Source organism: Delphinapterus leucas, chromosome 3, assembly GCF_059928025.1.
Source record: "Delphinapterus leucas isolate spDelLeu-1000000601 "Yukka" chromosome 3, BTC_Dleu_Yukka2, whole genome shotgun sequence".
Lineage (NCBI taxonomy): Eukaryota > Metazoa > Chordata > Mammalia > Artiodactyla > Monodontidae > Delphinapterus > Delphinapterus leucas.
This window is the reverse complement of record NC_143131.1, coordinates 163,535,476-163,562,573: the sequence shown is the minus strand read 5'-3', so window position 1 is coordinate 163,562,573 and position 27,098 is coordinate 163,535,476. Positions and strand designations below refer to the sequence as shown.

Below are 27,098 nucleotides of genomic sequence, written 5' to 3'. Positions count from 1 at the left end.
CATCATTCATTCTAATCACTATATTCTCAGGGGCAAGTACTCAGCAAGCTGTGTGGGAATGACATGCACTGTTTCCATTAAAGTCATAACAGAATCTGTGCACAACACTCCTTCGAAAACAGCTCCCTTGCTCCTCTTCTAGTGAATATTAGCATCTGCAATGTGTTCTGCTTTGCCTCTGCATTCCTGGTCTGAAACTCTTTTCTGGAAAAAAGGCTTACAAAGAGTTTCTGGAAGTAAGAATTATAGACCCCCAGGGTACCTAAGGATAGGAAACTCACAAATTAATCCAATATGTAATTAGTTTTTTCCTTTTTCTCAGAGATAATAAAAATTAAGTGTTCTCACAAATATAGTAACTGAATATCCAAAACAATATTACTGAATCATATTGGCTTAAAATGTACATGATAGAAGACTCACTTGATTTTTGTCATCAATTAAAAGTTATTAAGTATTAAGGAAATTATATTTTATTTTTTTGGTCTGAACATGTTTTATGATTCCTACCTAATCACATCTCCTTCTAAAAAAATTATCTACCTTTTTAAGAGACAAGAGCTAACATGTCCATGTTTTATTTTATAATCATAGCTGATACCTTGTGAGTCATAGTTGTTCGGGTTGGACTAAGGAAATTGAACCCTTGGACTGGCAGAAGGCTGTGCTTTGTGGAGCCTAGTTCAAAAATAGGCTTCACCATTCATATCTTTCCCTGGGAATCTGGAAGGGTGTAATTGAGAGATTAGATAGTTAGAAACGGTAATAAAATAGTTTTTGAATAAAAAGGCAATAATTAATCTCAAACCCTTTACTTCTCGTATGGCAGAATTTTTCAACTTTGGCACTACTGATATTTGGGGCTAGAAAAAAATTTTTTAATTTTTACTTTATATTGGAGTATAGTTGATTAACAATGCTGTGTTAGCTTCAGGTGTACAGCAAAGTGACTCAGCTGTACGTATACATGTATCTACTCTTTATCGAATTTTTTTTCCCATATAAGTTATTACAGAGTATTGAGCAGAGTTCCTGGTGCTATACAGTAGCTCCTTGTTGGTTATCTATTTTAAATATAGCAGTATTATTATTGTTATTTTTACGCGGGTTGTTACCTGGTGCATTGAATGATGTTTGGCAGCATCCTTGAACTCTAATGACCAGAAGCCAGTAGAATCTCCTTCTTCAGTCCTGACAATCACAAATGTTTTCTGACATTGTCAAATGTCCCCTATCAAAATCACTTCCAGTTGAGAATCACTGCCTTATGGATCTTGAACCAGTAGATCAATATACATAGAAATCAAAAGGGGAAATTTAACAGCTGTCATTCTGGTAAAGCCAGAATACAGCTTGGAATTTAAAATCAAGACTTCTTTCAGGACTTTCCTGGTGGTCCAGCAGTTAAGACTATGCACTTCCACTGCGGGTTCAATCCCTGGTTGAGGAACTAAGATTCCCCATGCTGCGTGGTGCGGCCAAAAAAGAAAAAAAAAAGGATTTCTTTCTTTCCCTCTGAAGTGAAACTAGTGAGAAACAGAAAGAACAAGAGAATGAGAATAAGAACGAGTGGTAAAATCTTGGCAGCCCAGGTCCCAATTCCCTCAATCATATTAGTTACATATTCCCAAATGAAGGAGTTGCTCTGAGGAGAAAAGAGGAAAATGCTTTCCTTACCCCAACAGAGGCAAGGCTTCCTATGTTATACATGAGATTAAAATACAAGTTAGAGAAAAAAATGTGTGCTGTAGAAAGGGGACAAAGATAATCTAGGAGAAGTAACCTACGCAAATAGGCAAGCTGGACAATGAAGATGTAGAAAACCAGCGTCAGCAGATAAGTTCCAGAGGTTGGAATGGGGAATACAGCAGATGGACACAGAGCACCAAAGACTCAGAGAGGGAGCAAAATATTTCTCTCTACGCCTAAGCTTCCAGGTCCAGTCAGAGTCCATATGTAATTATAACAACCATTGGTCCACTGCAATAATCTGACTGAATTCTTCCTCGTAACCAAATGAGCCAGATTCAAACACTGATACTGCTATCATTTGTATGAAAAGAAGAGTAACTAGTCAATAATGTCAATCCAAATCTGAACCCATGTCATTTTTTTAAAAATTCAATTTTAATAGCTAAAAGGCAGGCTTGATTTTTTCGTGGATTTTTTTTTTTTTTTTTTTGTAGTACGCGGGCCTCTCACTGCTGTGGCCTCTCCCGTTGCAGAGCACAGGCTCCGGACGCGCAGGCTCAGCGGCCACAGCTCACGAGCCCAGCCGCTCCGCGGCATGTGGGATCCTCCCGGACCGGGGCACGAACCCGCGTCCCCTGCATCGGGAGGCAGACTCCCAACCACTGCGCCACCAGGGAAGCCCTTTTTCGTGGATTTTTAAAGCAGTTTTGAGAGAGAAAGAAAAAGAATAAATGGCATTTTGCATCTTTCCTGGCATCCCAAGACCTTAAACAGCTTAAGACTAGGAGATAACTTCCTTTCCTCTACTGATTTTTCCCTTTTAGTTAGGTGCCTTTATAATAAGTTCAGTTATCTTTCTCTATTATATTTTTGTGAAAACTGCTTTTCTCTGCCAGAGATTGTATCTACTTCCTACACCCTTAAGAGATTCTATTTTCTTCTACAATTTTCAGTTCCTCAGAGTGCCTTGTCTAAATTTTCTAAATGTAGCACTGTAATCAAGGTTTCTAACTGTAAAAAAACAAAAACACAACAACAACAAACAGGCCTCAAGTTTCATATTTTTAGAACAATGACCAGGTGTTACTATGAAAAACCAGTTTCAGTTTGTCACTGATAAGACAAGCTAAACTAAGAGGACTTTTTTCTTTACCCTCCCAAATGCGTTAAATGTACTATCCTCACCTCTATTTTTTTTCTTCCTTGCATTGCTTAATTCACCTTTTATGATGGCAAGCATCAGGCAGGTCTTAAAAAAAAAAAAACAACTTCATCGTTTGCTATCATACGCCTTAAACAATGAGTCATCTAAAGAAGTGAACATTCTTGTTATTTCAAATCATTACTGAAAATTAGAAGCAAATGAAGCTAGAATATAAGTCTCAGAATTTTAAAAACTTGAGAAACATTAAAGAAAACGCAGTTCATCTCCCACTGTAGCTGGAACAAATAAACCCCAGAAAACTTTGCTCAAGGCCAAACAATAAGTAGGTCTGAGAGTTGAACCTAGATCATTTTACTCTAAATACTGTTCACCACTCTCTGGCCCTACCATTATAACACACTGTCTCTATGTCTTTCTCTACTGTGTCATATGTAGTCACCATGTAACTAAAAAGTATACTGAGGATTTAAGTTTTCTATCAGGTAGGTTCACATTGAACCACCCTAGGCATTATGAGGGGAAAAATAGAAGCTAATATTTATTATCCACTCTGTGCCAGGCATCTGGCTAAGGAAACTGTATGCAAGTATCCCATTTAATCACCAAAATGTTTGCAATCTATGAAGTAGGCACCAAGGCAGTCTTACTCAGGGTTCAGCTGTAGAGCATAGAATCTTTCCTAGATACCTGAAGTAGAAAAGCTTATAATTAGAGAGAAGGGAAGCAACAGACCCTAGACTGAGGTTCTGGCCACACCAGGCTGCCACAACAGCTACTGCCTCTGCAATGGTGAGGAAGCAGATTCTCAAATCAGGAAACACCGCTGAAGCTGGTGACTCCAGCAACTGAGAACCTCTGCCACCATCTGCACCAGAAAATTCCAAATCCATGTCCCCGTGAGAATGTGTGACTTGCAGAACTAAAATCACATCCAGAACCATAGCTGTAAAGGAGCTGGGGAACATCCTGAAGAGACTGGAAAGGGAAGAAGTATAGGAAGGCACACAAGAAAGCAGTGGGAGTGGATACTGCAAAAGTCAATATAAACAAATTGATAGAAAACTCCAAATGCCTTCTGAACAATTTCTGATCCTCAGGATCAAAATCCCAAAAAGTATACTAACATCACTTTTATAATAAAATAATGAAAATTAATTTGAAGACAATATTAGATTGAAAGTCACTGTAGGAGAGAAAGGGTTTCCTAAAAGAAAATTGTAATCTGGAAAAAAAAAAAGAAGAAAGTGTTTCTTTTCTGAGTTAATGTCATGTTAATATAAGTCTAACTTCTAGAAGTAACTTGTAATTACAATCATTTATTTTATATATTATTTTCTGCTTTTACTAAAATGAATTTAGTACATGGTTAGGTTTTGGATAGCTGCCATCCACACTAAAATGAACAGTAATGAAACTTGCTATTAGTGCTTTTAAGAGCATGCTAATGTTACTCATTAAACACTGGATGGATTGTTTCTCAGCCCATGTTCCATGGTGGCTGCATTTGATTATGTATATGTTGGCCGAAATGCTGGCAAATGACATGGACTGTCCTCCCAGAACACGCATGGAAATGAAATGTGTGCATCCTGAGGCGAGCTGGGTGAGAAAAGTTCGGCACTTAATGAAATCAACAAAGAGCCTGTTTGTCAAGGGTGACTTGAAGTGTGTGTAAATGATCCTTGCCTCCATAAGCACGATGAGGTGATTTTACCATCAGTGATTTTAGGTGATTAAACACCTCTGGTCTGCTGCTCCCATTAAGCAGCACCATTACTTTCATCCTTGCAACAAAGCTAAGGTTTATGCTTTATTAGGGAGTCTGTGGTGACTAGATGTGTCATTATCTGTCCTACCATCCACCACTGGGTTTAGAATTTTTACTTCAAAATGACCACCATTCACTCTTTCAGATTCCTTCTAGTTTACTATTTAATGTGTGCTTGCTCTGCACTATTCTTGATGGAGCTCATGCTGTTTATGTTTCCAGAGCTTTTTAAGACTCATCCTTGAATAAAGATTAGGAAAAAGTCATTTGCGTTTCCTCCAAAGAACAGCTATTAGATGAATAATGGATCCTGGAGCTCAGATTATTAAATATTCAACTGTCCTTCTGGATCATCAGGAGGTGCATATCCCAGTTTGACAGGGACAAAGTTAGCCTATAAAAGGACCCAATTTCTCTGGTTAAGGGCTGTGAATCTCATTTTATAGGGTATGCAAGAATGATCAATGATTTTATTTTCATTTAATCAAATTATATTCAGCCTCAAAAGCCTAATGGGCTGCTAGGAGATTCTGATCTCTGCCATTGCTGGCTGTATCACCTTCAGGGTTCACCCATAATTTAGGACATTCTAGAGAAAGAGCTTCATCTTGCAGTCTTCTGTGGCCACAGCAGAAATCCTCATTATGCAAGTCTATAATCTAAAAGCTATTTGATTTTACGCCATGTATGTACCTGGGGATGTACGCTGAGACTAGGAGCCTCTAGAATCTCACCTTCAAACTGCTTCCCATTCCTTCCAAAATCCTGTCACCATCAATGTGCATCCTCCAAAATTCCAATCCTAAACATAGGCACTTAGTATCATCTTTCCAGGATGCTCAGCCTTTAAAGATCAAAACCCAGGAGAGGAATATATCTTCCAGGAAATTTCTGCAAGTTAGCACTGAAATACAAGCCTGCCCTGAGACAAAAGAGCATAAAAGGTGCTAAGATACTTTTGTGAAATGTGGCTGGGGAGGATTCAGACGAGGAGAAAACAATTAAGAAGAATTATTTCCATAAATTATTCTGAATACTTACTGTGTGCCAGGCACTGTTTTAAGTGCTATATTTGAATGGTGTTTTACTAAGCTCTCAAGATAAGTCCCAAGTGAGGATTAATTGAAACATCACTAATACATGCCAAACAAATATTTTAAGCACATTCGAAATATCATTACCTCATATAATCACATAACAACTCTATCAGGTAGGAACTACTGTTATCACCAAATGAAGAACTAAGGTATAGAAAGATAAGTAAGGTGCTGAAAAGGGGTCACTGGACCTGTATGGAAGAATGTTTTTTAAACGGGACATTGGCCTTAAGCACTTAGAAATCTAAGACAAGCATTTTAAAGTTATTCCAAACAGGGCTACATGAATGGCCAGAGTGGACAGCTTCTCTTTGCCAAAAGATACATAATCATAGATCAAAAAACAATTACCACTTTCAGTGTGTAAGATATTTTAACAGCTATTTTGTTCTAACAGTTATTAAAGTGAATATAGAACTGACTTATATCAGTGGTTTCACTTTTCATACTTAATTACCCAGTTACCCTTATAAAGCACTAAAGAAAATATGGGGGAGTCAAGATGGCAGACTAGGAGGGCATGAAATTTGCATCTTGGCACAACTAGGGCACCTACCAGGCACCGGTAGGGGACCACGGACGCCTAAGGGGACGGGAGGAACTCCCAGCAACCAAGTACGACATGGGGCATGGGGAGAGTGAGTGGGGAGGAGAAGTGGAGGTGGGACTGGACTGGCGCCCCTGAGGGGCAGCTGGGGGAGAGGAAGAGATCCCACACCTGGAGGGGGAAATTGGGGGACCACTGGGAGGGCAGAGGATCAAAAGGGAGGGTGGCTAGGTTTCCCCTACTCTCTTGGGCCCCAGAAGCCTGATGAAATCCCGGACCTGATCCTCTGCCCACCTAAACCCCTCCAGCTGCGTGGGTCCTGAGGGAGTGGGAGGGAGGAAAGGGGGAGCAAAAGTAAAGGCCAGACCTCTGGGACCTGCACCTCTGAGGGGCAAATGGGTGGGGGTAGGAGTTCCTACACTCAGTGGGACCAGCCCACAGTTAGGGTCCAGCGGCGACTGTGGAGACCCTGGGGGAGACCATGGGGGAAGGCGTGGAGGAACAGAAAGGAACACGGCCAGCGCTTTCCCTGCCCACTTAGGCACCGGGGAGCCTGTTGGGCTCCCAGGCCTAATCCTCTGCCCTGGGAGCCTCCCTCCTACCAGGTAGAGCCCAAGACCTGCCCCTACACCCCCACCCAGGGCCCCACCTCTACACTCGGAGACCCCTTCTGAGACCCCCTCCAAACACCCTGGGCCTAAACCCCGCACACACACCCTCACCCATGGCCCTACCTCCAAACTCCCGAAATCCACACTCCAGAGAACCCCTTTGGATGTGCTGCCTCTCCCATTCCGTGTAGGTCCTAGGCAGAGGCCCCACCACACACTTGAATGTTGCCCAGCCTAGTCCCCACACCCAAGGCCTTTTCTGGCTGTGTGGGTCCTGAGTCTAGGCCCCGCCCCACACTCAAACGTCACCACCCTGGCTAGGCCCCGCCCAACCCTAAACCCTGCCCCTGCCTAAGTTCCACCCCCCCACCTGAACTCCACCCCCAAGAGCCAAGGCCTTTTTTTTTTTTTTCCCTTTTCTCTTCTTTTAGGTCGGGGTGCTGTTTTACCTTCCTCTTGATAATTCATTAATATAATTAATTTTTTCTAATAAACCTTTTATTTTTCTAATTTTATTTTATTCTCTATACTTTGTTATTGTTCTGCTCCTTTTGGGTTGTTCCCCCCCACCACTTTTTTTTCTTGTTTCTGGTGTGGTTTTGTTTTCCCTTGTTGCAGTTGCAGTTGTTTCAATTATATTTTTATTTTTCCTAATACATTTTTTATTGTTCTAATTTTATATTTATTCTTTGTTATTGTACTGCTCCTTTTATTCTTTTTTATTCTTTTTTTTAATGATGCTATGCAGCTTGCAGGTTCTTGGTTCCCAGGCCAGAGGTCAGGCCCGAGCTCCTGTGGTGGGAGCACCAAGTCCAAGCTGCTGGACTAACAAAGAACCTCAGATGCCAGGAAATATTAATTGAGGTGAGGCCTCCTGGAGGTCCTCATCTCGGCACCAAGGTCCGGCTCTACCTAACTTCCTGCAAACTCCATTGAAGGAAGCCTCAGGCCAAACAACCAGTAAGACAGGAATACAGCCCCTCCCATCAAAAAAAAAATGAAACAACAAAAATTATGTTACAGATGAAGGAGCAAGGTAAAATCCTACAAGACCAAATAAATGAAGACAAAATATGCAACCTACCTGAAAAGGAATTCAGAGTAAGGACAGTAAAGATGATCCAAAATCTCAGAAACAGAATGGAGAAAAACACAAACATTTAACAAGGATCTAAAGGAACTGAAGAGCAAACAAACAGTGATGAACAATGTAATAACTGATATTAAAAATACTATAGAAGGAATCAATAGCAGAATAACTGAGGCAGAAGAATGGATGAATGAGCTGGAAGATAAAATGGTGAAAACAACTGCCAGGGAGCAGAATAAAGAAAAAAAAAATGAAAAGAACTGAGAACAGTCTCAGAGACTTCTGGGACAACATTAAACACACCAACATTCGAATTATAGTGGTCCCAGAAGAAAAAGAGAAAAAGAAAGGGTCTGAGAAAATATTTGAAGAGATTAGAGTCAAAAACTTCCCTAACAAGGGAAAGGAAATAGTCAATCAAGTCCAGGAAGTGCAGAGAGTTCCATACAGGAAAAACCCAAAGAGAAACACACCAAGACACATATTAATCAAACTATCAAAAATTAAATACAAAGAAAAATATTAAAAGCAGTAATGGAAAAGCAACAAATATCACACAAGGGAATCCCCATAAGGTTAACAGCTGATCTTTCAGCAGAAACTCTGCAAGCCAGAAGCGAATGGCAGGACATATTTAAAGTGATGAAAGGGAAAAACCTACAACCAACATGACTCTACCCAGCAAGGATCTCATTCAGATTTGACAGAGAAATTAAAACCTTTACAGACATGCAAAAGCTAAGAGAATTTAGCACCATCAAACCAGCTTTACAACAAATGATAAAGGAACTTCTCTAGGCAGGAAACACAAGAGAAGGAAAAGACCTACAATAATAAACCCAAAACAATTAAGAAAATGGTAATAGGAACATACATATCAATAATTACCATAAATGTAAATGGATTAAATGCTCCAACAAAAAGACACAGACTGGCTGAATGGTTAAAAAAACAAGACCCATATTTATGCTGTCTACAAGAGACCCACTTCAGACCTAGGGACACATACTGACTGAAAGTGAGGGAATGGAAAAAGATATTCCATGCAAATGGAAATCAAAAGAAAGCTGGAGTAGCAATTCTCATATCAGACAAAAGAGACTTTAATACAAAGACAAGAGACAAAGAAGGACACTACATGATGATCAAGGGATCAACCCAAGTAAAATATATAACAATTGTAAATATTTATGCACCCAACAAAGGAGCACCTCAATACATAAAGCAAATACTAACAGCCATAAAAGGGGAAATCGACAGTAACACAATCATAGGAGGGGACTTTAACACTCCACTTTCACCAACGGACAGATCATCCAAAATGAAAATAAATAACGAAACACAAGCTTTAAATGATACATTAAACAAGATGGACTTAATTGATATTTATAGGACATTCCATTCAAAAACAAGAGAATAAACATTCTTCTCAAGTGCTCATGGAACATTCTCCAGGATAGATCATATCTTGGGTCACAAATTGAGCCTTGGTAAATTTAAGAACATTCAAATTGTATCAAGTATCTTTTCCAACTACAACGCTATGAGACTAAATATCAATTGCAGGAAAAATGTGCAAAAAATACAGACACATGGACGCTAAACAATACACTACTAAATAACCAAGATATCACTGAAGAAATCAAAGAGGAAATAAAAAAATACCTTGAAACAAATGACAATGAAAACATGATGACACAAAAACCTATGGGATGCAGCAAAATCAGTTCTAAGAGCGAAGTTTCTATCAATACAATCCTACCTTAAAAAACAAGAAACATCTCAAATAAACAACCTACATGTAAATGAATGAAATTAGAACACTCCCTAAAACCATACACAAAAATAAACTCAAAATGGATGAAAGACCTAAGTGTAAGACCAGACACCATCAAACTCTTAGAGGAAAACATAGGCAGAACACTCTATGACATAAATCACAGCAAGATCCCTTTTGACCCACCTCCTAGAGAAATGGAAATAAAAACGAAAATAAACCAATGGGACCTAATGAAACTTCAAAGCTTTTGCACAGCAAAGGGAAACATAAACAAGACGAAAAGACAACCCTCAGAATGGGAGAAAATATTTGCAAATGAAGCAACTGACAAAGGATTAATCTCCAAATCATACAAACAACTCATGCAGCTCAATATCAAAAAAACAAGCAACCGAATCCAAAAATAGGCAGAAGACCTAAATAGACATTTCTCCAAAGAAGATATACAGATTGACAACAAACACATGAAAGGATGCTCAACATCACTAATCATTAGAGAAATGCAAATCACTAATCATTAGAGAAATGCAAATCAAAACCACAAGGAGGTATCACATCACACTGGTCAGAATGGCCGTCATCAAAAAATCTACAAACAATAAATGCTGGAGAGGGTGTGCAGAAAAGGGAATCCTCTTGTACTGTTGGTGGGAATGTAAATTGATACAGCCACTGTGGAGAACAGTATGGAGGTTCCTTAAAAAACTAAAAATAGAACTACCATACAACCCAGCAATCCCACTACTGGGTATATACCCTGAGAAAACCATAATTCAAAAAGAGTCATGTACCAAAATGTTCATTGCAGCTCTATTTACAATAGTGAGGATATGGAAGCAACCTAAGTGTCCATCAACAGATGAATGGATAAAGAAGATGTGGCGCATATATATATACATGGACTATTACTCCACCATAAAAAGGAATGAAATTGAGTTATTTGTAGTGAGGTGGATGGACCTAGAATCCGTCATGCAGAGTGAAGCAAGTCAGAAAGAGAAAAACAAATACTGTACGCTAACACATATATATGGAATTTTAAAAAGCCGTACTGATGAACCTAGTGGCAGGGCAGGAATAAAGATGTAGACGTAGAGAACGGATTTGAGGGCACAGGGGAGGGGGCAGGCGATGCTGGGCTGAAGTGAAAGAGTAGCACTGACATATATACACTACCAAACGTAAAATGGATGGCTAGTAGGAAGCTGCTGCATAGCACAAGGAGGTCAGCTTGGTGCTTTGTGACGACCTAGATGGGTAGGATAGGGAGGGTGGGAGGGAGGCTCAAGACGGAGGGGATATGGGGATATATGTATACATATAGCTGATTCACTTTGTTGTACAGCAGAAACTAACACAACATTGTAAAGCATTTATACTCCAATAAACATGTGAAAAAAAAGAAAATATGGGGCAATCTAAATAAATTATGTAAATTACAGGTTGCACAGGGATTTGGAGAAAACAATGGCAGTGGTACACAATCCCTGTCGTTCAGACAATTCTGCTCTTGGTATCGGTAGGCAGGAGTGTTAGGTATGTGAAAACATGATGGAAGAACACATGCTAGCATGTAAAGGAGGCCAGGATTCCTCCCTGTGAATGGAGGTGTTCAGAGACATTACTATACACTCACATGAGGCATATTCAGGAAAAGGGAGATTGCTTTGGCCAAAACAGAGTCAGTAAACCAGAAGCAAACTGCAACTGATCCTAACAAAGTGAACAGTAATGGTGGAAATATCAGCAGAGGCTAAATTATGAGGAGCTTTGAATATTAACTTTAGACTTGCTTATATAGTTACAAACGCTCATGGTATATGTCAATTTTTTCTTTCAATGTTGCATATAAAAGTGATACAAGCTCCTAATGAAAATTTCAATCAGTAATTAAATGTATAAATTTTTAAAAATCTATTTACATTTATTTCTAAGAGGTAACCGTTCTAATAAAATAGGGTATATCCTTCCAAACTTTGTCTGTACATACACAGGTACATATGTAAACACATACTTATTTTCTCAACTAAATTGTGTATCTACTCTAAAATCCCTTATAGCTTGCTTTCTTATTTGACAATCCATCTTGGGGATTTTTCTATGTTAAGCCAGGTAGATTTATCTCTTTTAATAGTTACATAGTATTCTACTTTGCAGATACAGCATTATTGATTCAACCAAGCCCCTGTTGATTGGCATTTGAGTTCACTGATGATTTTGAATAGACAACAAAAACTTTAAAGAAAAGAAACTGTTTAAATATAACCATTAAAATATCTCACATACTAAGAGTGGTAATTGTTCTTTGATCTAGAATAAAACATCCTATTGCACAGATGAGCTGTCCACTCTGAACATCCATACAGACTTGTATAGAATGTTAAAAATTTAAAGCAATGTGCCAGAAGATGATTTACAGAAGAAATCTTTAACTTTTTTCTAATCATAGATTTCCTCTAAAAATCAGATCAAAATCTGATTGTAGTATTTTGCATTCAACGTCAGGGGCTGAACCTTTGAAATTTATAAGTGGAGAACATCATGTATTATATAGAGCCAGGACTCCAGATAGTGAAAATAGCTGATTATTGCAAGTGCTTAATTATGGTAGCAACAATTAGAATAAGGGGGAAAAGACTGATGAGATATCAAGGAAAACTATCAATACAGCTTGATAACTAATTGCACAAGAAGAGTAAAGGGGTGTGTATACTTAAAAGTGGTTTCAAGGTTCTGATTTGGGGTGAAATAATGATGGTTTTAATTGTCACTTGACAACTTTTTCACATCAGAAAGAAGATAGAAAGAAAGACAGAGAGACAGGAAAAGGAAGGAAGGGTGGGAGGAAGGGAGGGAGGGAAGGAGGAAGGAAGGGAGGGAGGAAGAAAGGGAAAGAAAGAAAGAAAGAAAGGAGGGAGGGAGGGAGGGAGGAAGGAAGGAAGGAAGGAAGGAAAGAAAAGAATACCTCTAATGTCACTTGGTCAAGAAAAGTGGGAAAGGTAGTTACATGATTAAGGCAAATTCATATTAAAAGAACCAGGACCCTACAAGAATCTGATACAAAGGGGTAATACTACTACACTGAACGGAAAGACTTTCCTTCCAAGGAGACACTTTTATTTCCCTAAAATATCAAGATGCAATAGAATCCTCTTCTAACAAGTACTGTGAACCATTAGGTTTCAGGGAAGTCAAACAAAGACAGTCCTACAAACAAAACCTGCATTCTTTGAAGGAAGTGTAAATTGAGACAAGCTGAAAAGAAACCATTTCACTGATCTCAGGGTATCAATAATTCACAGGTAATGATCAATAACTGGCCACCCTAGTTGATCTGTAAATCAAAGCTGTACCACACAGCACTCCATTGCTCTTCATCAGCATCTTTATACATTATAATGCAACTTTTACTCTGTGCTTTCAATAATCAAATCTGCTGATATGAGATCTGGTTGCAGTTTCTAAGAACAGAAACCCATGGTGGTTCTAAATTACTAAATGCAATTTTAAAATGCAAAATGTTCATTTTTCTTCGTCCAAAAAAACCCTTACATACCGTGTTGATAGCAAAATGGATGGTATTAAAGTTACAAACTAATGATTAAAATCACAAAAGCAGATAGAATGGACCTGATTCTGGTTGTTATGAGGAGAATGTTAAGGAGATGGGGCATGGAGGGCTTTAGAGTTTATGGCTCATCACCATTTGTTGGAAACAAGCAATCAGTAGGATATATGACTCTGACAAAGATGGGAAACATTTTGAGCCATTATTTTCACCCTCTCTCACAGATGAACGGGATATGAGCAAAGAAGTGTGGGCCTGTATATTTTCCAATGACTTACAAATTTAATAAAAAAGAAAGAACATCCATTGATCCTTTTTATGGGTCCTAAAGTATGGATGTTCATAGAAAGAATTGTAAGAAATAAAGCATCACATCTTTACTCACTACTTTAACTGCATGCTTCTAATGGCACATTTGTTTGAATCAATTTTTAGACTGCTATTCCTTTTAGTAGTATTTCCCTCCCTCACTAGCAAGATTCACTATGGAAAAATATTAACTATTTCTCAAGTATGTGCTATATTATAGCATGAAAAGTCTCCAAAGGTGTTTTGGGGGGTAGAAATTGGTTTAAACCCAGCATGTCTTATCCTATCGAATTGTTCTTCCTTACCTCCCGCCAACTCATAAAGTCAGCAATGAGGTAATAAGAGCTGCACCCAGAAAGCTTTCTCCCCAAACTGTCATTAGGCTATCTAGTAGAGCAGGTCATATGGTACATGTCCTCACATCTTTTGGAGACAACTATTAAAATACCCTCAGAACAAAAGAAATAGGCTTGTGTTTTGAGAGCAATCTTTTGTTTGAGATTAAATTACAGAACCCACCCAGTAAAGGCAATTTCAGTGTAAGCAAACTTAAGTTTGGTGACCTTTTCCAGGTGTCTGAGGTACCACAGGGCACTTCTGATAGCTGGGGCAGGGGGCAGGGGCAGGTCAATGTAATACTGTGATGCTAGAGAACTGTCCACAATACCGCCCTTTCTTCTGACACCATCTAAATAGTCTGGGCATTTCCCTAATCACCCTCACTTTTGACACAAATTACAAGTTCAGAGATCCCCAAGACCACCCGCAAGTTCGATAATTTTCTAGAAAAACGGACAAATATCACTGAAAGCTATTATACTCATGGCTATAGCCTATTACAATGAAAGAATACCAATTAAAATCAGACAAAGGAAAAAATGCAATTGGTAGACTTTAGAAGGTCTCCAAACACGGATCATCCAGCTGTCCTTTCCTGGTGAAGTCATGGACAGTGTTAACTCCTCTCATCAATGACGTGTGCTAATAGACATGAAGAATTTGCATTTAGGAAAGCTCACCTAAGCTTTGGTTTCTAGAGTTTTAACTGGAGCTTAGTCACAGACCCAGTTGACTGCCTCCTGGAGGAGTTGGTCGGGGTTATTCTATAAAGACATTATTAAGAAACTGACAAAATTGAAAGATGCACTGTAGATTAAAGGATTATATTCATGTAAATTTTTAAAGTTGATAACTGTACTATGATGTGAAAATGTAAGAGGATAACCCTATTCTTAGGAAACACACACTGACATATTTAGCGATAAAGGGTCAAACTATTATACATGTGTAACTCACCCTAAAATAGCTGAAAATATTATGTGCATATGTATATATACAATTACTTACATATATACTCTGTGTGTTTATATAGAGACACATATATACATATATGTGTGTATATATGTGAGTGATCAGTCTGTTCAAATAATCTATTTCTTCCTGATTCAGTTTTGGTGGACTGTAAATGTTTAGAATTTTGTCCATTTCTTCAAGGCTCTCCAATTGTTGGCATACAATCGTTCATAGTATTCTCTTATGGTTTATGTAGTTCTGTGGTATTGGTTATTGTTTCTCCTTTTTCATTTTTCATTTTGTTTATTTGGATTATTTATCTTTTCTTCTTGGTGAGCCTACCCAGAAGTTGGTCAATTTTGTTTACCCTTTCAAAGAAACAGCTATTGGTTTTATTGGTTTCTTTTTCTATTGTTTTTTAAATATCTTTTATTTCCTCTGATTTTTATTATTTCCTTCTTTCTGCTAAATTTAAGTTTTGTTTGTTCTTCTTTTTCTAATTATTTTAGGAGGTAGGTTAGGTTGTTTATTTGAGATTTTGCTTGTTTTCTGAGGAAGACCTGTACCACTATGAACATCCATCTAAGAACTGCGTTTGCTGCATTCCGTAAATTTTTGTATGGTTGTGTATTCACTGTCATTTATCTCAAGGTATTGTGAAATTTAGTCTTTGGTTTCATCGTTGGCCCTTTGGTCTTTTAGTAGCATGTTGTTTAGTTTCCATGTAATCATTTTGTTTTGTTTTCTCATTTACTTTTCTGTGGTTGATTTCTAGTTTCATGCCACTGTGGTAAAAAAAAATGCTTGAAATAATTTCTATACTCTTAAGTTGGCTGAGGTTTTTTCTGTGCCCTAGTATGTGGTCAGTCCTAGAAAATGTTCCATGTGCACTTGAAAACAATGTGTATTCTGCTTTTTTTTGGATGTAGTGTTCCAAAAATATCAGTTAAGTCTAATTGTTCTATTGCACCATTTAGGATCTCTGTTGCCATATTGATTTTCTGTCTAGAAGTTCTGCCACTGATGTGAGTGGGGTGTTAAAGTCTCCTACTATTATTGTATTTCCATCAATTTCTCCCTTTATATCAGTTAGTATTTGTTTTATGTATTTGGGTGCTCCTATATTGGGTGCATATATATATGTTGACAAGTGTAATATCCTCTTCTTGTACTGATCCTTTTATCACTATATAGTGTCCTTCTTTTTCTTTCTTAATGGCCTTTGTTTCGAAGTTTATTTTGTATCATATGAGTATTTCAACCCCCAATTTATCGTTTCCATTTGCATGAAGTATCTTTTTCCATCCCCTCACTTTCAATCTATGTGTGATCTTTGACCTAAAGTGGATCTCTTGTAGGGAGACTATTGTAGGCTCTTATTTTTTTTAATGCAATCTGTTACTCTATGTCTTTTGATTGGAGTGCTTAGTCCATTGACATCTAAGGTGATTATTGATAGATATGTATTTATTGCCATTTTAAACCTTGCTTTCCAGTTGATTCTGTATTTCTTTGTTTCTTTTTGTTTTTTCTTTTGTACTTTGATGCCTTCCTTTTGTATTATGTTTGTGTTCTTTTTTGGTTTCTGTGAACTTATTGCATGTTTTTGATTTGTGGCTACCCTGTTTTTCAAAAATGTTAACCCCTTGCTATATCTACTTGCTTTAGACTGATAGTCATATAGGCTCCAACACATTCTGAAAAAAAACCCTACATTTTCTTACTCTCCTCCCCAACATTTTATGATTTTGATGTCCTCTTTTAAATCTTCATGTTTGTCATCTTGCTGTTCATTGTGGTTACCACTGCTTTCACAATTTTTTTTTTGATTTTTTCTTTTTTTGATCTGTATACTACCTTAATTTAAGTGATATACTTTCCAAATGTGATTTTCTCTTTGCTATAGGTTCTTGCTTCTTTTCTATTTAGAAAAGACATTTCAATATTTCTTTTAAGGACAGGTTTAGTATTGCTGTATTCCTTTAGCTTTGTTTGAGAAATTCTTTATCTCTCCTTCTATTCTAAATGTTAATCTTCCTGGGTAGAGTATTTTAGATTGCAGAATTTTCCCTTTCAAGACTTTGGATATATTTTCCCCCTCCCTTCTGGCATGCAACATTTCTGTAGAGAAATCGGCTGATAGCCTTGTGGGGGTTTCCTTGTAATAAACTCTTTGTTTTTCTCTTGCTGTTTTTTGAATCCTCTCTTTAACTTTTGCCATTTTAATTATAATATGTCTTGGTGTAGGTCTGTTTGGGTTTATCTTGTATGGGTCCCTCTGTGCTTCCTGTACCTGGATATCTGTTTCCTTCTTTAGGTTTGGGAAGTTTTCAGCCATAATTTCTTCAACTACATTTTTGATCCCCTTTTATCTTTCTTCTCCTTCTGGAATCCCTATTATGCATAGACTGGCATGCTTTATATTATCCCATAGGTCTCTTATATTGCTTTCATTTTTTTTAAATTTGGCTTTCTGTCTGCTGTTCTGATTGGCTGATTTCCATTATTCTATCTTCCAGATCACTTATTCTTTCTTCTGCATTATTCATTCTGCTATTCATTGCCTTTAGTTCAGATTTCATCTCTGCAAATGAATTTTCTAATTTTTCTTGGCTCCTCCTTATAGTTTCTAGTTCCTTTTTATAGTAATCCACATTTCTGTTGATAGCTTCTCTTAATTCCTTCAATATTTTCATTATCTCCTTTTTGAACTCAGTTTCTATTAGACTGAAGAGGTCTGTTTGTTTGTTCTTTCAGGGGAATTCTCTTGATCTTTTCATTGTGAGTGGTTCCTCATCTTCTTCACTTTACTTTTATTTCTCTTACTCTATGAGTTTAGGAGAAACAGCTATCTACTGTGGTCTTGGAGGGCTATTTTTGCATGAGAACATCCCTGTGTAGCCTGCATGGGTTTAATGTTTTTTGGTGTGAGGACTGTTTTTAGTATGGATGCCTGTGACCTCTTTTCTCAGTGTGTGCTGGCTGTTATCCCCTCATTCGGGGATGTGACTGTTGTGGTGTCTAGCTAGAACTTGCACTGAATGTTGAATGGGGCCTCTTCTTTGCTCTATGGTTGTCACAGCCCTGTTGGGGGCAGGATCTGCTCCCTAGTTGTTGGACTAGAAGCCCCCATATCTGTTTGTGAGCTGTGGTTTGAGGTAGGCAGGATTGGAGCACTCCCACTGAGAGAGAAGCCACTAAGTATTCCTCTGCTGGAGCTGTCCACTGGAGAGTGTGCTCTGTGGTGTCACCTATCACCTGCCTCACAAAGTACACTGTTGTTGGCACTTCCCTCAGACCTGCCTCAACTGTGAGAATGCCAGAAATCGGCCCTGGTGTCCCTCAGGTGTTGCTTTCACAAAACCATCAGTGCAGATCCATAGGCACAGATCCACTGAAATCAGGTAACAGGGCCACAGTTGTTGCACACTTGGACCCACCATGGGAGCTATGGAAACAGCCCAGACCCTGGCCATGCCTCCACATATGCACACCCTATAAGCCCACAGATTCTAAGGCCAGACCTGTCCCGGCTGTGGGAGTACCCATTGTCCACTTGAATGTCCTGCAGGTGCAGATTTTACAAAGCTCGTGGTGGCAGTTTAAATCTGTGGATTGCATAGCCATGGGGAAAGGGCTCAGATTTCAGCCCTGCTTCCTAAGTTGAATGGCCCCTGGAGATCAGCTCTGATTTCAGCTCCACCTCTGCCTGTGGGCAACATGCTGGCACTTGCACCTGTGTGTTCCCAGAGCTTGTAGAGGTGGGACCAAGCTGGCTGAGTGCTCACTGAGAAAGAGGCTGTTATGGCAGGCCCTGCCCCTCCCTTCACAGGCCGCTTAAAAATGGTATTTCACTTCTATGGCAGGCCCAGGCTTCTTCTGCATACATCCGTGATTGCAGCCTGTACCAAACTCCAGCCCCTTCAGGCTGTCTCTGCGCAGCCAATCCCAGTCCTGTCCCCAGGTCTGTCCTCTAATATCCGAGTTTCAGCACCCAGCCCCCACCCACACCAGTGGAGGCACTTATCAGCCTAGGGAGTGCAGGGTGGTGGCACGGACCATCTGTGCAGGTCTCTCTCTGTTCTGCCTGCCGAAACTGGTTGCTGTACTTTCCTCTGAGCTTCTGAAGTTCTCTTTCTGTCCCAGGTGATCTTGCTGCCAGTGAGGGGGCTTCCCAGGTTGCAGGAATCTTTCCTGTTTCACAGCTCCCTTCCAGGGGTTCAGGTCCTGTCCTGCTTCCTTTTATTTTCTTTCATCCCACCTGGATACATGGAGATCTTTCTTTCACTTTTGTGTGTCTGAGAGCTGCCAGGATTCAGTAGGTATTCTGTGAGAATTGTTCTGCATGTAGATGTATTTTTGAAGTATTTGTGGGAAGAGGTGAGCTCCACATCCTTCTATTCTTCCGTCTTGATTGGAGCCCTCTGGTTGTTTTTTTGATAAGGAGTTGTATGAGTTGTTTATATATTTTAGATATTAATCCCTTATTGGTCATATCATATGCAGATATTTTCTTCCATTCAGATATTTTGTCAATGTCTTCCTTTGTTGTGCAAAAACTTTTAACTTTAATTATTCCCCATTTGTTTATTTTTGCTCTTGTTTCTTTTGCCTTAGGAGATAAATTGTTGCAGTATATATTTTTTGGGTCTATGTCAAAGAGTGTTCTGCCTTTGTTCTCTCCTAGGAGTTTTATAGTTTCTGGTCTTATATTTAGGTAGGTCTTTAATCCATTTTATTTTTGTATGTGGTGTGAGAAAATGTTCTGATTTCATTCTTTTTCATGTAACTGACCAGTTTTCCCAGCACTATTTATTGAAGAGACTTTCTTTTCCTGCCGTATATTCTTGGCTCCTTTTGTAGATTAATTGACCATAGATGTGTGGGTTTATTTCTGGGTCTCAGTTCTCTTCCATTGATCTGTGTGTCTGTTTTTGTGCCAGTGTCATGCTGTTTTGATTACTGTAGACTTGTAGTATAGTCTGAAATCAGGGAGCATGATAATTTGAGCTATCTACTTTTTTTCTCAAGATTGCTGTGGCAACTTGAGGTCTTTTGTGGTTAGTTCCATATAAATTTTAGGATTATTTGGTCTAATTTGGTGAAAAGTGTCATGGTTATTTTGTCAGGGATTCCATCAAATGTGTAGATTGCTTTGTGTAGTATGGACACATTTAACTATTAATTCTTCCAATCTAAGAACACAGGATATCTTTCCATTTCTTTGTATCATCTTCAATTTCCTTCATCAGTGTTTCATAATTTTCAGAGTTTAGGTTTTTCTCCTCCTTGGTTAAGTTTATTCGTAGGTATTTTATTCTTTCTGATCCAATTTTAAACATGATTTTGTTTTGCTTTCTCTTTTTGATAGTTCATTATAAGTGTATAAAAAAGCAACAGATTTCTGTATATTAATTTTGTATTCTGCAACTTTACTGAATTCCTTTATTAGTTCTAATAGTTTTTGTATAGAGACTTTAGGGTTTTCCACATATGGCATAATGCCACCTGCAGATAGGATTTTACTTCTTTCTTTCCAGTTTGGATGCCTTTTATTTCTTTTTATTGTCTGATTGCTATGGCTAGGACTACCAGTACTATGTATGTTAAATAGAAGTGGCAAGAGTGGGCATCCTTGTCTTGTTCCTGATTTTAGGGGAAAAGTTTTCAGCTTTTCACCATTAAATATGTTAGTCGTGAGTTTGTTGTAAATAGTCTTTATTATGTTCAGACATGTTTCCTCTATACCAATTATGATGAGAGTTTTTATCATGAATGGATGTTGAATTTTCTCACATGATTTTCCTTTGTTTATTGAGATGATCATGTGAATATTCTCCTTCCTTTATTGATTTGCAAGTGTTGAACCATCTTTTTGACCCTAGAATAAACTCCACTTCATCATGGCATATATATCCTTTTTATATATTATTGAATTTGTTTTTCTAATATTGTGTTGAGAATTTCTGCATTTATATTCATCAGATATATTTGCCTATAATTTTCTTTTTTGTAGTGTCTTTCTTTGGTTTTGATATTAGAGTGATGGTGACCTTGTAGAATGAATTTGGGAGTATTCCATCCTTTTTAAATTTTTTAGAATAGTTTGAGACAGATAGGTATTAGCTTTTCTTTATATATTTGGTAGAAGTCCCCTGTGAAGACGTCCAGTCCTGGACTTCTGTTTACTGGGAAGTTTTGTTTTTGTTTTTTTTTTTTATTACAAATTCAATTTCACTACTAGTGATCGGTCTGTTTACATTGTCTATTTCTTCCTGATACAGTCTTGGAAGATTGTATCTTTCTAGAAATTTGTCCATTTCTTCTAGTTTGTCCAATTTGTTGGCATATAGCTGTTCATAGTATTCTCTCATGATTTTATTTTGTATCTCTGTGATATTGGTTGTTCTCCTCTTTCATTTCTTATTTTGTTTATGTGAATCCTCTTTTTTCCTGATGAGTCTGGCTAAATTTTTCTCAATTTTGTTTATCTTAAAAAAAATCAGCTCTTTGTTTTACTGATCATTTCTCTTTTTTTGTCTCTTTTATTCATTTCCCTTCTGATCTTTATTATTTCCTTTTCTCTACTGACTTTGGACTTTGTTCTTCTTTTTCTGATTCATTTAGATGGTACTTCATCTTGTTTTTATGACGTGTTTTCTTGTTTCTTGAGGTAGGCCTGTGTCACTATAAACTTCCATCTTAGAACTGCTTTTGCTGCATCACATGAATTTTGGAAAGTTGTATTTCCATTCTCATTTGTCTCAAGGTATTTTCTGATTTCCTCAATGAATTCTTCATTGACCCACTGGTTTTTTAGTAGCATACTGTTTAGTCTCCATGTGTATGTTCTTTTCCCATTTTTCTTCCTGTAACTGATTTCCATTTTTATATCATTTTGGTCAGAAAGGATGCTTTGATATAATTTCTATCCACTTAAATTTGTTAAGACTTGGTTTTTGGCCAACATGTTGTCTATCATGGAGAACATTCCATGCATGCTTGAAAAGAATGTTTATTCTGCTGTTTTTGTATGGAATTTCCTATAGGTATGTATTAAACCCAACTGGTCTAACGTGTCCTTTAAGACCACTCTTTCCTTATTGATTTTCTATCTGGATGATCTGTCCATTGATGTATGTGGTGTACTGAAGTCTCCTGCTAATATTATTGTCAATTTCTCCCTTTATGTCTGTTAATATTTGCTTTTAGTTAGGTGTTCCTGTATTAGGTTCATATATAATGAGTGTTATACCCTCTTCTTTTATTGATCCTTTTATCATTATGTAATATCCTTGTTTGTCTTTTGTTATAGCCTCTGTTTTAAAGTCTACTTTGTCTGATATGAGCACTGCTACCATGCTTTTTGTTGTTTCCGCTTACATGAAATATCTTTTTCCATCCCCTCAACTTTCAGTCTGTGTGTATCTTTAGCTCTGAAGTAAGTCTCTTGTAAGCAGCATTATAGATGGGTCCTATTTTTTTTTCCAATAACCACCTTTTGTCCATTGAAAAAAATTTAGCCCACTGATATTTAAAGTGATTATTGATAGGTGTGTATTTATTGTCATTTTTTTAAAAACTTGTTTTCTGGTTCTTTTTTGTAGTTCTGTTTTTTAATTCTTTTTCTAGTTTCTTCCTTTTGGTTTGATAATTTTAAGTAGTATATTTGTGTTCCTTACTCTCTAGTTTTTGTGTATCTATTGTAGGTTTTTGATTTGTGGTTACCATGGGATTCATATATGTTGATCTATAACTATATGTTTTAATCAGGTAATCATTTCAGTTCAAACACATTCTAAAAGATTTACATTTTTAACTCCCATCCTCTACATTTTGTGTTTTTAATGTCACGTCTTCATCTCTTTACTGATTATTGTAGATGATTTTACAAATTTTTGCATTTTATTCTTTGCGCAATTTAACTGGCTGATCCTCAGCCTTTACTATATATCTACCTTTGCTAGTGGGATTTTTCATTTCCTATATATACTTACTTCTTATTATAGCCTTTTCATTTCCAGTCAGAGAAAACCCTGTAACATTTCTTTTAGGGTAGGTTTAGTATACATGAACTCTTTTAGCTTTTGCTTGTCTCAGAATTTCTTTCTCTCTCCTTCAATTCTAAACGATAATCTTGCTGGGTGTAGTATCCTAGATTGCAGGTTTTTTCCTTTAAGCTCTTTGACTATATCAAGCCACTCCATTCTGGCCTGAGAAGTTTCTGCAGAGAAATCAGCTGATAACCTTTGGGGGACTCCCTTGTATATAACAGTTTTTCTCTTGCTGCCTTTAAAATTCTCTCTTTAACTTTTGCCATTTTAATTATGGTATTTCTTGGTGAGGATCTGTTTGGGTTCATCTTGTTTGGGATCTTCTGTGCTTCCCATACCTGGATATGTTTCCTTCTTCACGTTTGGGAAGTTTCCAGCAATAATTTTATCAAATACATCTTCTACCCCCTTTTTTCTCTCTTCTCTGGGTCTGTGCTGCCTTTGTCCCTAACAGCTGAGCTCTCCTCTTGGCCACTGTATCCCTCACCCTAGTGTGGAGCTGTGCTGTGGAGTAGGTGGGGCTGGTGCAGGTGCTTAGCATGGATTGTTGAGAAGGCTGAGGGCAGTCCCAGACACAGTCAGAGACCTGGATCACTTATGATGCACTGCCTGAGTAAGCACCAGTAATTGTTGCCCTTACCCTGCTCAGATGCAGCTCCTGGTCTGAGCTGCCTTTGTCCCTCACAGCTGAGCTTTCCCTGCAGCAGTGGCAGCCCTTGCCCCAATGTGAACCTATGTCATGAGCAGGTGGGGCATGAGTGGGCACTCATCTCAGGCTGGGGTGCACGCCAGGGCGGTCTTAGGAAACCAGCCTGCATCCTGTGCAGTTTCAATCCACTCTCTCCACCCTGTTTCAGAAGTAAGCAAGCATGTGTGCACTCTCATGAGCAGAGTCCAGGCTTCCCACAGCTCTCCTGTTAGTCCCACCAGTCCTCCAACCAGCCAAGGGGACTTGTTTTCCAGGTGTCAGACCCCAGCCCTGGGGCACCCAGTATGTGACTTGAGCCAATCACTCTCTATGGGAGATCTCCACTTGTGTAACCTCCCTCCTCTTCTGAGTCCCCTCCCAGGTGCACAGGTCCAAATCTGATCAGTTCTCTTCCCTTCCTTACCTAATCCTGTGTGGATCTTTCTTACAGCCTTGGCTGTACAGGAGTCTTTCTGCCAGTCTACAGTTAGTTTTCAGTGAGAATCATTCCACATGTAGATATATTTTTGATGTTTTTGTAGGAGGAGGTGAGTTTTACATCTTCCTACTCTACCATCTTCATCTCCACAATAATTTCAAATTTTAGTTCGATCGCTCTGACCAATACATTAGCGTAAGAAAATTCAGGATCCCAATTAGGTAATAATAGCAAATGCCTACATTGCACTTACCATGTTTTGGCCACTTATTCTAATCATATTACATGAATTAACTCATTTTAGTTCTCACAATAAAAATAATTAGAAGAAATTCGGTAATAAAAGCTTATCCTCCTTGGCTTCAACTTTTTTCATACCATGACTTTGGCTGTTATCTTTGTTTAATTAATTCTGTGTTGGATGTTATGACATAATTTGTAAAGGACTCTAATGACAACAGAGCTTGTAAGTCACTAATCAGCTGACCTTAGAGGCTAAGTGTGCTTTGTTTGCCCTGTGTCCCTATAAAAAGGAAAAAATGTAAAGTAGCCTCAAAAGGAAATTTTCTTTCTTGTCTGTCTGAAAGATGGATCACTTGTGTAATAGTTTGCTAGAGCTGCCGTAACAAAATATCAGGTATGGGTGGCTTGAACAACTGCAGTTTATTGTCTCAAAGTTCTGGAGCCTGGAAGTTCAAGATAAAGGTGTCAACAGGGTTAGTAACTTCTAAGGGCCTCTCTCCTTACATTAAAGACAGCCATTGTCTCTCTGTGTCTTTTCACATTATTTTCTCTCTGTACTTGTCTCTCTGTCCAAATTTTTTTCCTTTTCATAAGGATACCACCCATATTAGATTAGGGCTTACCCTATCCACCACATTTTAACTTAATTACCTCTGTAAAAACTATCTCCAAATAAGGTCACACTCTGAAGCACTGGGGATTAGGACTCCAACATTTGTGGGGGGGAGGACACATTTTAAATTACAACAACTTGGCTTAAGATATGACGAGTACTATTACTTTAACATGAAACATCTGAAATCTCACGTCCTTGTGCCTCCAACTAGCCTGTTTTATCTTCACCATTGACTTGTGTCTCCTCTATCTTTTCTATTCTCTATCCCAAATTCCTTTAATTGATATAAAGTCAAGACCCCTGGGCACCAAGTGTCTACATTAATCTACTTGTCAGTCCATCATGAGAAGAAAAGTGGTTAAATATCTTCAAAACACAATACTAAGAAACATTTTTAAAATGAGAATAATTTTCATCCAGGACTAAATAAAACAAGGAAAGTAAGGCAGAACTTAGATCAGGCTATATCTTACACCTTATCATTAAAATTTGATTAGACTAAAGTTGCAAGGTTGTGAAAACAGAGGGATGCATTAATAGGATAATTTAGTACTACTTTTTATGATTCTTTTAAGCAATATTTGGTAGACTTGAAAGCTAATGGAACTTTCGGTCTCTCTCCCTCTCTCCCCCACTCCCTCCCTTTCTTACTCGAATGGAGTAAAACTTTAAATAGTAAATTTATTTGGAAAAATAAATAAATTAATGAATTGAAGGTTTGGGAGATTTCTTAACTGCAGCTGCATTAATTAGGAAATATCATTGCTTTGACTTCATGTAACCATTCACTATCTTTTTCTGCAAGTAGAATATGTGTGTTGTCCCTGTTTGTTTTAACTGAAATTGACCTCAAACTGTGTTCCATAATGTATTTTTTATGGTTTCTAATCATTTATTAAAAGTATAACACTTTGCCATTATCATACTTGTGACTTTTAAAAAATTTCTATTGCAGTGTAGTTGATTTAAAATGTTGTATTAGTTTTTGCTGTATAGCAGAGTGAATCAGTTGTACGTATACATATATACACTCCTATTTAGAATCTTTTCCTGTACAGGTCATTCGAGAGTATTAAGACGAGTTCCCTGTGCTATAGAGTAAGTCCTTATTAGTTATGTATTTTATAAATATATATATATATATATATATATATATAGTAGTGTGTATATGTCAGTCTCCCAATTTATCCCCCCCGACCCCAGTAACCATGAGTTTGTTTTCTGCATCTGTGACTCTATTTCTGTTTTGTAAATAAGTTCATTTGTACCATTTTTTTAGATTCCACAGGTACGTGATATCTTATGATATTTGTCTTTCTCTGTCTTCACTCAGTATGACAATTTCTAGGCCCATTCATGTCACTGCAAATGATATTATTTCATACTACTTTTATGGCTGCAATGAACATTGGGGTGCAATGTATCTTTTCGAATTATGGTTTTCTCTGGATATATGCCCAGGAGTGGGATTGCTGGATCATATGGTATCTCTATTTTTAGTTTCTTAAGCAAACTCCATACTGTCCTCCATAGTGGCTGTACCAATTTACATTCCCACCAACAGTGGAGGAGGGTTCCCTTTTCTGCACACCCTCCCTAGCATTTATTGTTTGTAGATATTTTGATGATGGCCATTCTGACCAGTGTGAGGTGATACCTCATTGTAGTTTTGATTTGTATTTCTCTAATAATTAGTGTTGTTAAGTATCTTTTCATTTGCTTTTTGTCCATCTGTTTGTCTTCTTTGGAGAAATGTCTATTTAGAGTTTCCACCCATTTTTTGATTGGGTTTTTATATATATATATATATATATATATATATATATATATATTGAGCTGCATGAGCTGTTTGTTTGTATATTTTGGAGATTAGTCCTTTGTCACTTCATTTGCAAATATTTTCTCCAGTTTGGTGTCTTTTTGTTTTGTTTATGGTTTCCATTGCTGTGCAAAAGTTTTTTTGTTTTGGTTTTGGGATTTTTGGCTGTGCTGCACAGCATACAGGAATTTAGTTCCCTGACCATGGATCGAACTCGTGCCTCCTGCAGTGGAAGTGCAGTCTTAACCACTGGACCATCGGCGAAGTCCCCGTGCAAAATCTTTTAATTAGGTCCCATTTGTTTATTTTTGTTTTTATT

The 27,098-nt window shown here is 37.9% G+C and overlaps 1 long non-coding RNA gene across 12 annotated transcripts in view; it reads right to left on the bottom strand.

Moving 5' to 3' along the window:
- LOC149749926 (uncharacterized) overlaps positions 1 to 10,339 on the bottom strand; it is a 134,272-nt gene extending 123,933 nt beyond the window's left edge. Inside the window, exons 1-5 of one of the 12 annotated variants that reach the window (XR_016392879.1) lie at positions 7,004 to 10,338; positions 5,360 to 5,547; positions 2,878 to 2,941; positions 1,116 to 1,191; positions 602 to 723 (exon numbers count right to left, since the gene is read on the bottom strand). This is a non-coding gene — a long non-coding RNA (uncharacterized LOC149749926). Of the gene's footprint in view, positions 1 to 601; positions 724 to 1,115; positions 1,527 to 2,877; positions 2,942 to 5,359; positions 5,548 to 7,003 lie in introns of all 12 variants that reach the window. The other 11 variants (XR_016392890.1, XR_016392876.1, XR_016392878.1 and 8 more) reach the window with 11 other exon arrangements.
- Positions 10,340 to 27,098: the final 16,759 nt, after the last annotated feature.